The sequence below is a fragment of the Oncorhynchus tshawytscha genome, linkage group LG08 (genome assembly GCF_018296145.1).
Source record: "Oncorhynchus tshawytscha isolate Ot180627B linkage group LG08, Otsh_v2.0, whole genome shotgun sequence".
NCBI lineage: Eukaryota > Metazoa > Chordata > Actinopteri > Salmoniformes > Salmonidae > Oncorhynchus > Oncorhynchus tshawytscha.
In genome coordinates this window covers 12,075,573-12,092,177 of record NC_056436.1, presented here as the reverse complement: position 1 = coordinate 12,092,177, position 16,605 = coordinate 12,075,573, and positions in this window count along the sequence as shown.

Here is a 16,605-nt window from a genome sequence, read left to right as displayed (position 1 = left end):
CCTCTCAAGCTCTGTCAGGTTGGATGGGGAGCGTTGCTGCACAGCTATTTTCAGGTCTCTCAGGGAGATGTTTGATTGGGTTCCAGTCCAGGCTCTGGCTGGGTCACTCAAGGACATTCAGAGACTCGTCACGAAGCCACTTAGGGTCGTTGTCCTGTTGGAAGTTGAACCTCCATCCCAGTCTGAGGTCCTGAGCCAAATTTCATCAAGGATCTCTCTGTACTTTGCTCTGTTCATTTTAACCTCGATAGTGACTAGTCGCCCCGTCCCTGCCACTGAAAAGCATCCCCACAGCTTATGTTGCCACCACCATGCTTCACCATAGGGATGGTGCCAGGGTTTCTCCAGATGTGATGCTTGACATTCAGGCCAAAGAGTTCAACCTTGGTTTCATCAGACCAGAGAATCTTGTTTTTCATGGTCTAAAAGTCCTTTAGGTGCCTTTTGGAAAACTCCAAGCGGGCTGTCATTTGCCTTTTAGTGAGGAGTGGCTTCTGTCTGGCCACTCTACCATAAAGGCCTGATTGGTGGAGTGCTGCAGAGATGGTTATCCTTCTGTAAGGTTCTCCCATCTCCACAGAGGAACTCTGGAGCCCTGTCAGTGCAACAATCGGGTTCTTGGTCACCTCCCTGTCCAAGGCCCTTCTCCCCCGATTGCTCAGTTTGGTCAGGCGGCCAGCTCGAGGAAGAGTCTTGGTGGTTCCAAACTTCTTCCATTTAAGAATTACGGAGGCCACTGTGTTCTTGGGACCTTCAATGCTGCAGAACATTTTTGGTACCCTTTCCAAGATCTGTGCCTCGACACAATCCTGTCTTGGAGCTCTATGGATAATTCATTCGACCTCATGTTTTGGTTTTTGCTCTGACATGCACTGTCAACTGTAGGACCTTACATGGACAGGTGTGTGCCTTTCCAAATCATGTCCAATCAATTGAATTTACCACAGGTGGACTCCAATCAAGTTGTAGAAACATCTCAAGGATGGTCAATGGAAACAGAATGCACCGGAGCTCAATTTTGAGTCTCATAGCAAAGGGTCTTAATACTTATGTGAATAACGTTTTTCCGTTTTTTATTTGTAATAAATGTGCACAAAAAATGTGCAAACCTTTTTTACGCTTTGTCATTATGGGGTATTGATGAGGAAAATTGTTTATTTTATCAATTTTAGAACAAGGCTTAACGTAACAAAATGTGTAAAAAGTCAAGGGGTCTGAATAATTTCCAAATGCACTGTATCTAGAAAAATACTCCACAACTACCAAGTAGTTTAGCTTGTTGAGTTCACACATATCAGCTGCTACACTTTCCCATGGGTGACTGGGCAGCGGAGTGGTGATCAGAGGTTCCCGCCGACAAGTTGGTTTAGACTCCTGACAGCCTTTGCATGTACTGACTATTTCCTGGATATTTTTACTTACTCCAGGCCAGCACATACTACCTCTAGCTCACTCCCAGCACTTCACAATGCCCTGATGGCCGTCGTGTCTTTAACATCTTAGTTCTCGTGTTTTGTGACACTACTTCTATTTCCATACAACACTAGTCCCTGTGAGGTGCTGTTGGGAGGTGTAGTAGGCTTTTACCTTGTCTGGCACTTTTGTTGCGTACTGTCACATAGTGTTTCACCATCTGCAGCTCTGCATCCTGTTGTGTCTGCCTCTTGACCACATCAAGCTTGGTGGATGAGATCGGCCTTGCTGTACAAACTGCATCCACATAGGCCTCGGTTTCACTGGTCAGCTCTGCGATCTCTCATGTAACAGCTGCCTGGGGATGTCTGGAAAGGGTGTCTGCTATAACAAGAGGTTTCCTCAGAACATACTCAGGTGTAGCGTTATAAGGCATCATGCACATTAACAGTCTCTTGCACCTCAAAGGAACTAAGTCAAAGTATTGTAGTTAATCAGTGGAATGCGGGGTTTGTGATCACTCTGCAATGTGACTGCATCTTGGCCATTTTTTTTATTTTTTTTATTTCACCTTTATTTAACCAGGTAGGCTAGTTGAGAACAAGTTCTCATTTACAACTGCGACCTGGCCAAGATAAAGCATAGCAGTGTGAGCAGACAACACAGAGTTACACATGGAATAAACAAATTAACAAGTCAATAACACAGTAGAAAACAAAGGGGGAGTCTATATACAATGTACAATGTGTGCAAAAGGCATGAGGAGGTAGACGAATAGTTACAATTTTGCAGATTAACACTGGAGTGATATATGATCAGATGGTCATGTACAGGTAGAGATATTGGTGTGCAAAAGAGCAGAAAAGTAAATAAATAAAAACAGTATGGGGATGAGGTAGGTGAAAATGGGTGGGCTATTTACCAATAGACTATGTACAGCTGCAGCGATCGGTTAGCTGCTCAGATAGCTGATGTTTGAAGTTGGTGAGGGAGATAAAAGTCTCCAACTTCAGCGATTTTTGCAATTCGTTCCAGTCACAGGCAGCAGAGTACTGGAATGAAAGGCGGCCAAATGAGGTGTTGGCTTTAGGGATGATCAGTGAGATACACCTGCTGGAGCGTGTGCTACGGATGGGTGTTGCCATCGTGACCAGTGAACTGAGATAAGGCGGAGCTTTACCTAGCATGGACTTGTAGATGACCTGGAGCCAGTGGGTCTGGCGACGAATATGTAGCGAGGGCCAGCCGACTAGAGCATACAAGTCGCAGTGGTGGGTGGTATAAGGTGCTTTAGTGACAAAACGGATGGCACTGTGATATACTGCATCCAGTTTGCTGAGTAGAGTGTTGGAAGCCATTTTGTAGATGACATCGCCGAAGTCGAGGATTGGTAGGATAGTCAGTTTTACTAGGGTAAGCTTGGCGGCGTGAGTGAAGGAGGCTTTGTTGCGGAATAGAAAGCCGACTCTTGATTTGATTTTTGATTGGAGGTGTTTGATATGAGTCTGGAAGGAGAGTTTGCAGTCTAGCCAGACACCTAGGTACTTATAGATGTCCACATATTCAAGGTCGGAACCATCCAGGGTGGTGATGCTAGTCGGGCATGCGGGTGCAGGCAGCGATCGGTTGAAAAGCATGCATTTGGTTTTACTAGCGTTTAAGAGGAGTTGGAGGCCACGGAAGGAGTGTTGTATGGCATTGAAGCTTGTTTGGAGGTTAGATAGCACAGTGTCCAATGACGGGCCGAAAGTATATAGAATGGTGTCGTCTGCGTAGAGGTGGATCAGGGAATCGCCCGCAGCAAGAGCAACATCATTGATATACACAGAGAAAAGAGTCGGCCCGAGAATTGAACCCTGTGGTACCCCCATAGAGACTGCCAGAGGACCGGACAGCATGCCCTCCGATTTGACACACTGAACTCTGTCTGCAAAGTAATTGGTGAACCAGGCAAGGCAGTCATCCGAAAACCGAGGCTACTGAGTCTGCCGATGAGAATATGGTGATTGACAGAGTCGAAAGCCTTGGCAAGGTCGATGAAGACGGCTGCACAGTACTGTCTTTTATCGATGGCGGTTATGATATCGTTTAGTACCTTGAGTGTGGCTGAGGTGCACCCGTGACCGGCTCGGAAGCCAGATAGCACAGCGGAGAAGGTACGGTGGGATTCGAGATGGTCAGTGACCTGTTTGTTGACTTGGCTTTCGAAGACCTTAGATAGGCAGGGCAGGATGGATATAGGTCTGTAACAGTTTGGGTCCAGGGTGTCTCCCCCTTTGAAGAGGGGGATGACTGCGGCAGCTTTCCAATCCTTGGGGATCTCAGACTGATATCTGGTAAACTTCTCACATACCCAGACTGCTGCGAGACAATCCTTTTATATCTGTGCATAGCACTTCTCTGCATCTGTGAGAGTCCCGGAGCAATAAGCTACTGGCTTTAACTGTCCAACTTGTTTCTGTAGTAGGACCCCACCTTACCCATAACTACTGCCGTCTGTACAGACTATGGTAGTTTTTTTCGTATCATAGAATGCCACTACAGGGTACTTTGTGAAGAGTTGCTTTACCTTCCTAAAGGCCTCCTCCTGCACAGCACTGCACTCCATGTCCATGTAGCATCACTCTTGAGCAGGTTGTTGAGTGGTTTGGTGGTATCAGCTAGACCTTCTAGGTACATGCCTAGACAGTGTACCATACCCAGGATCCTCCTCAGATCAGTCACATTACTTGGTGGCTCCAGCTGTGTGACGGCCTGGATCTTGGGCCTCATCTGGACAAATGCCATTCTCGTCGATGCAGTGTCCTAAGTAGTTGAGCCGTTTTTGACGCAGTATACATTTTGTCTGGGTTGAGCTTCAAACCTGCTTTCTCCAATGTGCACAGGAGTCTCCCCCTGATGATCCTCTGAGTAGATAAGGATATCATCCATGTAAATGGCCATGCCTTCTTGGTCCTCAGGAGCTTTGTCATCTCGTGCTGGAAGATTTCTGGGGCACTACTGATTCCAAATGAAATAGTACCTTCCAAAAGGCGTTATGAACGTGGTAAGCTTGGTACTAGTCGAATCTGCCAGAAGCCACTTACGGCATCTAAAAGAGAAAACACCTTGGCACCATCCAACTTTGGCAGCATATCGTCTAGGGTGGGTAGAATGGTGAGTAGAAAGGGTAAGGGAAAGGGGGATACCTAGTCAGTTGTACAACCGAATGCATTCAACTGAAATGTGTCTTCCGCATTTAACCTCTCTGAATCAGAGAGGTGCGGGGGGGCTGCCTTAATCAACATCCACGTCTTCGGCGCCTGGGGAACAGTGGGTAGAATGATGGGTAGAATATATTTCTCCCTTTTCACTGATTTGTTGAATCTTCTCAAATCAGCACATACCCTCAGGGGTATTTTGTTTCTTTGTTTCTCTTGTGTACCAGAACCATAGGACCACACCACTGTGTAGACTCCCTTATCACACCACTCGCCACCATGCAGTCAAGCTCCTTTTTGGGCACGCTGATGAAAGAAAGCGGGCTCTTTCATGAATAGTGTTCACTCGGGGTACAAAATGATTGTCCAGTTTATCCCCATAACAGTCTCATAATCGTTCTGATTCTCCTCCACGGAAAATGGCAATGTCTTGAAAAACTTGATCAGCTTCCTTCCCCAGCAAATAGAGCAGAGTCCAAATCTGTACCTCGCCATCCTATTTGTTAAGCTTAGCTGGCTTTAATAAAACAATAACATAGCTAGGTAGCTAGCAAAGCAACACCGGAGACTGTCTTCACTGTTCTTATTAGCTCAATGGTCTTCACTGGAGCTGTTAATTGACGGATGCACACGGACTCACTTCCCCAATCACCTTCATGACGTCATGAATATACTTGAGCACCTATGTGTGACTATCCTGACATCCTTTTACCCTCTCCTATGGCTGTCATAATGAGCAACAGAAGGAAGCATGCCCCATTGCTGAGGGTGGATGAGGAGGCCAAAAACAAGCTGAACTGGAACATGCACAAGGACCGCAGGAACGAGTCTCTACTCCAAGAAGAGGACGACCAGATACCAACAAGCTCTCTTCTCTTCACCAGCGAACAAATTTCAACCAGCTCCCTCCTTGCAACCGGCCACCAATTCCCAACAGGTTCTCTTCTCTTGACCGTCCAGGGGACTGTGAAACAAGCTGATCCAGCTCAGCTCAGATTTAGGACTAGGAGAGAAGTCCCAGCTCCCTGGTTCCTCCTCGACAAACACCTCCTCCTTCACCTCCCTCTCCCTCACTGTGCTGCCCCTCTCTGACTTGGCTCATGTCTGGAAGTCTCTGATTGGGGAGTTTGGCCTCGGGCCTCCCCCTGTGTGGGTTAATCCCCCATGCTTTGACCAGAGGGCCTTCACCCTCAGTTTGACCACCAGCAGCGATGAGCAGTGACGAGAGTAGTAGTAGTAGTAAAGGAGAACTGGAGTGGAGGCCTCTGGATAGGACTGGCCTAGTGGAGAACATTTCTCTGGATAGGACTGGTCTAGTGGAAACCAGGCCTCTGGATAGGACTGGCCTAGTGGAGAGAGGCATCTGGGTATCACTGGCCTAATGGAGTGGAGGCCTCTGGATAGGACCAGCCCAGTGGATAACAGGCATCTGGATAGGACCTGACCAGTGGAGTAGATGCCTCTGGACCGGACTGGCCCAGTGGAGAACAGGCATCTGGATAGGACCTGACCAGTGGAGTAGATGCCTCTGGACCGGACTGGCCCAGTGGAGAACAGGCATCTGGATAGGACCTGACCAGTGGAGTAGATGCTTCTGGACCGGACTGGCCCAGTGGAGAACAGGCATCTAGATAGGACCTGACCAGTGGAGTAGATGCCTCTGGACCGGACTGGCCCAGTGGAGAACAGGCATCTGGATAGGACCTGACCAGTGGAGTAGATGCCTCTGGACCGGACTGGCCCAGTGGAGAACAGGCATCTGGATAGGACCTGTCCAGTGGAGTGACTGGACTGACTAGAGAAGAAAAGAGTTGTGCAGCTGTGTCATCAGCCAGGAGTGGAGGCAATTAAGGCGCGTAGTTTGAATATATATACTCTATGCTGACTTTATATACTCTACGCTGACTTTATATACTCTACTCAAACTTTACATACTCTACACTTCATATACTATATTCTGACTTTATATACACTCTTTAAATACTCTACACTTTATATACTCTACTCTGACTTTATATACTCTACACTGACTTTATATACTCTACACTGACTTTATATACTCTACGCTGACTTAATATGCACTCTTTAAATACTCTACACTTTATATACTCTATGTTGACTTTATATACTCTACATTGACTTTATATACTCTATGCTGACTTTATATACTATGCTGACTTTATATACTCTATGCTGACTTTATATACTCTACGCTGACTTTATATACTCTACTTTGATTATATATAATCTACACTGTATATACTCTACTTTGACTTTATATACTCTACTCTGACTTTATATACTCTGTATGTGATCATTGGGAGAGTAGTGTCAATATTCAGGCATGTTTTTGTTCTTCAGTTTCAAGTGCTTCAATGAAATGTGTAGTTTGATCAGCATGGTGGTTGTCTGACGTAGTCACCCATCAATTGTGTCCATACATTTTGGTCATGAATATGGAGTAAATTATTATATTGCCGTTTATTTTGTTGTTTCAGTCTAAAGTGATGTTTTTTCTCCTGTGTTTGTTGGCTTTCCTGCAGCAGGTGGGGATGTACTGTAATCAGGATTGGAAAAGCCTGAATTCCTCAGCGAGGGAAACGGACGCATTAGAAAAGTAAATCAACAGATCCGGAATTGAATGGAGTTTTGCTATGACTTCATCATTCCTGGTTAGTCACTTTTCTTCTTCTTCTTTCACGTCCTACTCCTCTTCCTCCACTGATCCATGACCCTGTCTGTGTACAATTTCTCTGTTCCCATGTTAGAAGTGGTGGAGACGGAGGAGAATAAGTGTGTCGCTGATTGTAGAGGCAGAACATGGAGAAGCTGTTATCACACAGCTAAGGTGGATTAATTGTCGGGGGAAAAGACATTTCAGGTAAAATAACAACCCAATGTTTATATCCCAGGACAAATTAGCTAGCAACAGCAAGCTAACTAGCTAAATTTCCATCAATATTTAATGCTTTTCGACCTGTCCACCAAATTAATATAGTTGGTTCAGAGTTTGTTTTGATATTTCAACCTGCGTGTCCTGATCGAGTCTGGTGTGGGTGAACAAAATCAACATTCGTGGATGGACGCACGCGCACACCCTGTGAAGTCAGCATGTTACTCAAGAGACCATGCTTTATTAACTCAAGGATCTTTTTTTAAATTGTATTTTTTACATTGTTTGAAAACTGATATGTAACACGAAATGAATTGCCAAAATAACATGGAAAATAGAGCTACTTAACTAAAAATTTAAAAAATTTAAAACATTATTTTGCTTGTTATTTTGGCATTCATTTGAGTTACATATCAGTTTGCAAACAATGTATAAAATAACTATGTAAAAACAAATATATAACAATTGTTGAGCCCTGAATGACGGGTTGCCACTAATAACATAACAAAATGTAATAAAAACTTTTGTAATTTCAGGGATCTTGTAGAGAATTTCACATACTTTTCAGCAGTGGTTATGTTGGAAGTAGCCTACCTTTGGAAGTAAACAAAGGATTTATTTATCCTATGAACAGCCAAAGACCCACCCAGTACATAGCAGGAATGTTGTCATTGCTCCTCCTATGTGGATTAATGACAATATTGTTGGAAATAGGAGAGTACAATAAAAAAATATATAAACTATGATCTGTAAACAAAAAAAGTAAGCACAAATATAATCCACACACAAAAACATATCGCTTTGTATTCGTAAACCATAATTTTAATAAACATTTTTGTAAACATTAATAAAGATTTTGTGAATTAATGCCCTGACATTTAGAAATCATTAAGTATAAATCATGAAGTGTGAATAAAAATAGAAGCATTGACAAATATCCTTTCAGTATCCTTCCAAAGTTGTAAATAAAAGCATTACATTTTGTAGTTAACATTTTTCTCCATATAAAATACATTTTTTAAATGAAAAATAAATTGAAGTATATAAGGTTTGGCCTCTGTGGTTCATAAGCATCTTAATAGCACAGTTTTTTTCACCTTACTTTACTGTGTTACAAGGACCCATTCACTGTGTGAAGCAAGCGGGGTGGGTGGCCAATACAAGGGCTATTGTCTCATCATGCTGTCTTTGACGATTGAATTGCTCTTTCTTATATTAGTTGGTTGGCACGGAGCCCAAATTACTAGCTGGTAATTGGATGGCCTCACATGGAGATAAATGGTCTCTATGGCCTCACATTTGTTTGTTGGTTAATTGATAAAGCCAGTGTGTTCGGGTCTGTAGTGTGCTATTGTATAGTTCAGTTCTGTTTGACAGTTAATGCGGTCTTACCTATAATATGTTTCAGTGGTGCAGTTTTAATTTGTTGGTTGATAAAGGAAGCCTAAAGTGGGTTTCAGTTTCTGGTGCTGCTGTTTGTTTTGTTTTCCAGTTGGTTTCTTTGGTTTAGTCTTCCAGTTGGTTTATTTAGTTTAGTTGGCTAGTTGTTTGCAATGATGTCTTATACACACTTATAGATCCTATGACTTACAGTAATGCCATCACACAGCACCATGACGATAGAGGAGCTGCTCAAGTCCCTGCGGAAGAAATGTTGAGTGGAATGTAAAGAGGCTCACAGACAAATTGGTGTACGCCCTCAACAGTCTGGCAGGCATCCACATCATCAGAGGTAGACAATGAAACACCACCTCGCCTTCTCTCCTCACCTCTCCAGTTGTTCTGTCTTTCCCATGGGAAACCGACCTGATAGACTGTGACATCATTGATCTGCGATTGTCCCTATAATGAGGATCCTTAATCCTTGTGCTGTGTGCAGAGGCAGACTGGCCATCTGTAATTTCGGGCAATGCCAGATGGGCTGGTCCATTTTTAGCTTAATGGGCCTGTCTAACTTCCTTTTTTTTTGTGCAAGTTGATAATGATCAGGCTAATAATTGGAGCCTCAAGGGAAAAAATGGTCTGGTGAGGGGGCCTCGAGGAAAAAAAGGTCCAATGTGGGGGCCTCAAAGAAAATGGGCCTGTGTGAGAAATACCACGACCAAATTCTGGTCCCAATCTGCCCCTGGCATGACGGTTGAAACTGCTAAAAAACAAATTGAGTAGTGTGGCTTTAATGAGGAGTGTTTTTGTTGTCATGCCCACCTGTAGATGAGTTTGTGGAGGCAGTGGAGGTGTACAAAGAAAGCCTGACATCTTCCGAGGAACACAAAGGATGACTGAAGATTGATTCACTGCAGGTATATGCAACAATCTGCAGCCATCATCTTATTTTTACAATTTATTTTGTAACTTTTATTTAACTAGACAAGTCAGTTAAGAACAAATTCTTATTTTCAATGATGGCCTAGGAACAGTGGGTTAACTGCCTGTTCAGGGGCATAACGACAGAGTTGTACCTTGTCAGCTCGGGGATTTGAACTTGCAACCTTTCGGTTGCTAGTCCAACGCTCTAACCACTAGGCTGACCCACCGCCCTATAAAGGTTTTGTATAATTTCATCCAGTAGTTTTGAAAGTAGTGGTCACGAGTCCCGGAAAATTGTGCACAATTGTGTACTATGTCATCCATTTCGTATGATATGTTACGTCCTGCAAAAAAATAGAAAAAAAAAATAGAAAAAAGCCTGCAATTCGTATGATATGTTACGAATTTGTAAGTGCTTAAGATCCTGTTCAACTTCTTTAAGGCCATTGTTAGACTATCAAAACCTATTCAACATCAGATTTGCAACTTTTCCATTTTGATTAACTCTCTCTTTCTATTGAATCTTTCTGTCTTTTTGAACAAAGACCTCATGCCAGGGCCATCAGTTGGGTATGGAAGTTGCCATACCATACCTAGCTCAAGACGAACAATTTTAAGTAGGCTAAAATCTTTCCAATCCTGAATAAAATGCAACGGCTGTTTAGGGTAATGCTGGCTGGCTTTTGGACCAGCAGCTGCCAGCCTGCAACGCTTTTCTTTCCCTTTCAGAAAGCAGACAGGGCCAGTTTGCTGATTGCTTTGAATTTGATATCGGCATTTGAACTCGGCCTTGTAAACCTTGTCGTAATCTGATAGGCAGGGGTTAATTTAATTGGGAACTGGGAGGTGGGGGAGCCCTCATTTTTTGGTGAACATTCAACACCAAAACTATTGTATTGCTATTAAAATACAGTACATGTTGTAATAGCTGTAGCGTACTTGATATTTTAATTAATTCACCCAGTAGGCTAGTGCAATTTTGATTTCATGTATTGGAATGAAAAACGGAACCACTTGCTATTTAGAGCAGGTGTTCTCAAACTGGGGTACATGTAGCCCCAGGGTTATGCAAAACGCCTTTGGGTGTGCGCCAAAGAAAAAGGTGATTCACATTTTTTTTAAATAAAAAAAATAATATATACACTGCTCAAAAAAATAAAGGGAACACTAAAATAACACATCCTAGATCTGAATGAATGAAATATTCTTATTAAATACTTTTTTCTTTACGTAGTTGAATGTGCTGACAACAAAATCACACAAAAATTATCAATGGAAATCAAATTTATCAACCCATGGAGGTCTGGATTTGGAGTCACACTCAAAATGAAAGTGGAAAACCACACTACAGGCATATCCAACTTTGATGTTATGTCCTTAAAACAACTCAGTAGTGTGTGTGGTCTCCACGTGCCTGTATGACCTCCCTACAACGCCTGGGCATGCTCCTGGTGAGGTGGCGGATGGTCTCCTGAGGAATCTCCTCCCAGACCTAGACTAAAGCATCCGCCAACTCCTGGACAGTCTGTGGTGCAACGTGGCATTGGTGGATGAAGCGAGACATGATGCCCAGATGTGCTCAATTAGATTCAGGTCTGGGGAACGGGCGGGCCAGTCCATAGCATCAATGTCTTCCTCTTGCAGGAACTGCTGACACACTCCAGCCACATGAGGTCTAGCATTGTCTTGCATTAGGAGGAACCCAGGGCCAACCGCACCAGCATATGGTCTCACAAGGGGTCTGAGGATCTCATCTCGGTACCTAATGGCAGTCAGGCTACCTCTGGCGAGCACATGGAGGGCTGTGCGGCCCCCCAAAGAAATGCCACCCCACACCATGACTGACCCACCGCCAAACCGGTCATGCTGGAGGATGTTGCAGACAGCAGAACGTTCTCCACGACATCTCCAGACTCTGTCACATGTGCTCAGTATGAACCTGCTTTCATCTGTGAAGAGCACAGGGCGCCAGTGGCGAATTTGCCAATCATGGTGTTCTCTGACAAATGCCAAACGTCCTGCACGGTGTTGGGCTGTAAGCACAACCCCCACCTGTGGACGTCCTCATACCACCCTCATGGAGTCTGTTTCTGACTGTTTGAGCAGACACATGCACATTTGTGGCCTGCTGGAGGTCATTTTGCAGGGCTCTGGCAGTGCTCCTCCTGCTCCTCCTTGCACAAAGGCGGAGGTAGTGGTCCTGCTGCTGGGTTGTTGCCCTCCTACGGCCTCCTCCACATCACCTGATGTACTGGCCTGTCTCCTGGGTAGCGCCTCCAAGCTCTCGACACTACGCTGACAGACACAGCAAACCTTCTTGCCACAGCTCGCATTGATGTGCCATCCTGGATGAGCTGCACTACCTGAGCCACTTGTGTGGGTTGTAGACTCCGTCTCATGCTACCACTAGAGTGAAAGCACCGCCAGCATTCAAAAGTGAACAAAACATCAGCCAGGAAGCATAGGAACTGAGAAGTGGTCTGTGGTCACCACCTGCAGATCCACTCCGTTATTGGGGATGTCTTGCTAATTGCCTATCATTTCCACCTGTTGTCTATTCCATTTGCACAACAGCATGTGACATTTTTTGTCAATCAGTGTTGCTTCCTAAGTGGACAGTTTGATTTCACAGAAGTGTGATTGACTTGGAGTTACATTGTGTTGTTTAAGTGTTCCCTTTATTTTTTTGAGCAGTGTATATATATATATATATATATATATATATATATATATATATATATATATATATATATATATATATATATATATTAGTTTCCTTTTTTTTTCAAACAGTCCATTTATATTTTCCAACGGGGCTATTCATTTGGGTGAGGTTTTTTTCCTCACCTGAGTAGCCTCGTTTCACTGCCCAATGTCACGATCGTTGTTTGAAGGATGGTCGGACCAAGGCGCAGCGTGCATAGAGTTCCACATGTTCATTAGATGAAAACAATAAAGCACAAAAACGAACCGTGAAGCCAATGTAGCACTCGCAGGCAACTATACATAGACAAGATCCCATTAAAAAACTGTGGGAAAAAAGGCTGCCTAAATATGATCCCCAATCAGAGGCACGAACCGTGAAGCCAATGTAGCACTCGCAGGCAACTATACATAGACAAGATCCCGCAAAAAAACTGTGGGAAAAAGGCTGCCTAAATATGATCCCCAATCAGAGACAACGATAGACAGCTGCCTCTGATTGGGAACCATACCAGGCCAACATAGAAATTAAAAAACTAGACTACCCACCCTAGTCACACACTGACCTAACCAAAATAGAGAATAAAAAGGTTCTCTAAGGTCAGGGCGTGACACCCAAAAAGGAAATTAAACCATCTAGTGTTCAGCTAAATTACAACATAATGTCAAATACAGGTAGCCTAGTCAAATAGGTAATCCAGTCACATTACCTGTTAGTGATGAGCTGGAGGGCACAATGGTGTTGAACACTGAGCTACAGTCAATGAACAGCATTCTCACGTAGGTGTTGATTTTGTCCAGGTGGGAATAGGCGTTGTGGAGTGCAATAGAGATTGCGCCATCTGTGGGGCTACAGATGTCCACCATGAGGGGCTACAGATGTCCACCATGAGGGGCTACCGATGTCCACCATGCTTCCCCAGCAGGGGCTACAGATGTCCACCATGAGGGGCTACAGATGTCCACCATGCTTGCCCAACAGGGGCTACAGATGTCTACCATGCTGCCCCATCAGGGCTACAGATGTCCACCATGCTGCCCCATCAGGGGCTACAGATGTCCACCATGCTGCCCCATCAGGGCTACAGATGTCCACCATGAGGGGCCCCATCAGGGGCTACAGATGTCCACCATGCTCTCCCATCAGGGGCTACAGATGTCCACCATGCTTCCCCATCAGGGGCTACAGATGTCCACCATGCTTGCCCATCAGGGGCTACAGATGTCCACCATGCTTCCCCATCAGGGGCTACAGATGTCCACCATGCTTCCCCATCAGGGGCTACAGATGTCCACCATGCTTCCCCAGCAGGGGCTACAGATGTCCACCATGAGGGGCTACAGATGTCTACCATGCTTCCTCAGCAGGGGCTACAGATGTCCACCATGAGGGGCTACAGATGTCCACCATGCTGCCCCATCAGGGCTACAGATGTCCACCATGTTTTCCCATCAGGGGCTACAGATGTCCACCATGCTTCCCCAGCAGGGGCTACAGATGTCCACCATGCTTCCCCAGCAGGGGCTACAGATGTCCACCATGAGGGGCTACAGATATCCACCATGAGGGGCTACAGATGTCCACCATGCTCGCCCATCAGGGGCTACAGATGTCTACCAGGGTAGCAGGTGGCAGGGTAGCCTAGTGGTTAGAGCGTTGGACTAGTAACCGGAAGGTTCCAAGTTCAAACCCCAGAGTTGACAAGGTACAAATCTATTGTTCTGCCCCTGAACAGGCAGTTAACCCACTGTTCCTAGGTGTCAAAAAATAAGAATTTGCCTAGTTAAATAAAGGTAAAAAATACATTAAAAAATCATGACCTATCCAGATATGACATCATGACCTATCTAGATATGAGAACATGACATCATGACCTATCCAGATATGAGATAACATGACATCATGACCTATCCAGATATGAGATAACATGACATCATGACATCTTTTATCAAATGTTGATATTCTGATGAGGGAAAACATTCCAGAGGATGTAATCACTGTGTTGATTGGTTCATCAAATGTATTTATAAAGCCCTTTTTACATCAGCTGATGTCACAAAGTGCTGTACAGAAACAGTCTATGTTACGGAAAGAGCAGGTGTCCTTAATGTTTTGTGGTTGAGGTATTCCATCCCTTTTTAAAGAATAAAAGACTGTCATAGGAGAGTTGTTTGGTAATCTGTTTTGAACCTGCTACTCATGTCAAACTCAGTTGTTAATGGCCTCGTTGAGGGTGTTGTAAAAGTTTGCAGGAAGGAAGCTGTTGTCCTTTACATCACACAGTAAGTGGATTTTGTGAGTTTTGGGGGAATCTCATCCGTTGAGAGGATCCATTGAAGCTGGTTGTCTGGTGGTATAATGACAGACAATCACAGTCTAACTGTAACGGTTCTCTTGTGGTGAAGGAGAGGAGGACCAAAACGCAGCGTGGTGGTTATTCATGTTTCTTTAATGAAGACGCTATACATGAATAAACTAACGAAAACAATAAATGTGAGAACTCAAAACAGCCCTATCTGGTGCAAAACACAAAGACAGGAACAATCACCCACAAACACAGTGAAACCCAGGCTACCTAAATATGGTTCCCAATCAGACACAATGACTAACACCTGCCTCTGATTGAGAACCATATCAGGCCAAACACAGAAACAGACAAACTAGACACACAACATAGAATGCCCACTCAGATCACACCCTGACCAAACAAACATAGAAACATACAAAGCAAACTATGGTCAGGGTGTGACAGTACCCCCCCAAGGTGCGGACTCCGGCCGCAAAACCTGAACCTATTGGGGAGGGTCTGGGTGGGCATCTGTCCGCGGTGGCAGCTCTGGTGCTGGACGTGGCCCCCACTTCACCATAGTCTTAGTCCGCCACCTTGTCCGCTTCCTTGGCCTCCTAACTACGGCGACCCTACTACATGACCCCACTGGACTGAGGGGCAGCTGCTCGGGACAGAGGGGCAGCTGCTCGGGACAGAGGGGCAGCTGCTCTGGGCAGCTGCTCTGAGCAGCTGCTCTGGGCAGACTGGCGGCGCTGGGCAGACGGGCGGCACTGGCGGCGCTGGGCAGACGGGCGGCACTGGCGGCGCTGGGCAGACGGGCGGCACTAGCGGCGCTGGGCAGACGGGTGGCTCAGGCGGCGCTGGAGAGGAGGACGGCTCTGGTAGCGCCGGAGAGGCGGGAGACTCCGGCAGCGCTGGAGAGGAGGGAGCCCCTGTAAGGATGGACCGGAGAGACAGCCTGGTACGGGGGGCTGCCACCGGAGGGCTGGTGCGTGGAGGTGGTGACGGATAGACCGGACCATGCAGGCGCACTGGAGCTCTTGAGCACCGAGCCTGCCCAACCTTACCCGGTTGAGTGGTCCCGGTCGCCCTGCCAGTCCGGCGAGGTGGAATAGCCCGCACTGGGCTACGCAGGCGAACCGGGACACCGTGCGCAAGGTTGGTGTCATGTAAGCCGGCCCAAGGAGACGCACTGGAGACCAGATGCGTAGAGCCGGCTTCATGGCACTTGGCTCGATGCCCACTCTAGCCCGGCCGATACGCGGAGCTGGAATGTACCGCACCGGGCTATGCACCCGCACTGGGGACACCGTGCGCTTCACAGCATAACACGGTGCCTGCCCGGTCTCTCTCGCCCCCCGGTAACCACAGGAAGTTGGCTCAGGTCTCCTACCTGGCGTAGCCATACTCCCTGTGAGCCCCCCCCAATACATTTTTGGGGCTGACTCTCAGGCTTCCATCCACGACGCCGCGCTGCCTCCTCATACCAGCGCCTCTCCGCTTTCGCCGCCTCCAGTTCTTCTTTGGGGCGGCGATATTCTCCTGGCTGAGCCCAGGGTCCTTTACCATCCAATTCGTCCTCCCATGTCCATTCTTCCAAGTAGTCCAGCCTCTCCCACTGCTGCTGCTGCTGCTCCTGTTGCTGCTGCATCTGTTGCTTCTCCTGCTGCTGCTTTTGCCGTTGCCTGTTACCACGCCGCTTGGTCCTGTTGTGGTGGGTGATTCTGTAAGGGATTTCTTCCATTGAAGGAGAGGAGGACCAAAACGCAGCGTGGTGGTTATTCATGTTTCTTTAATG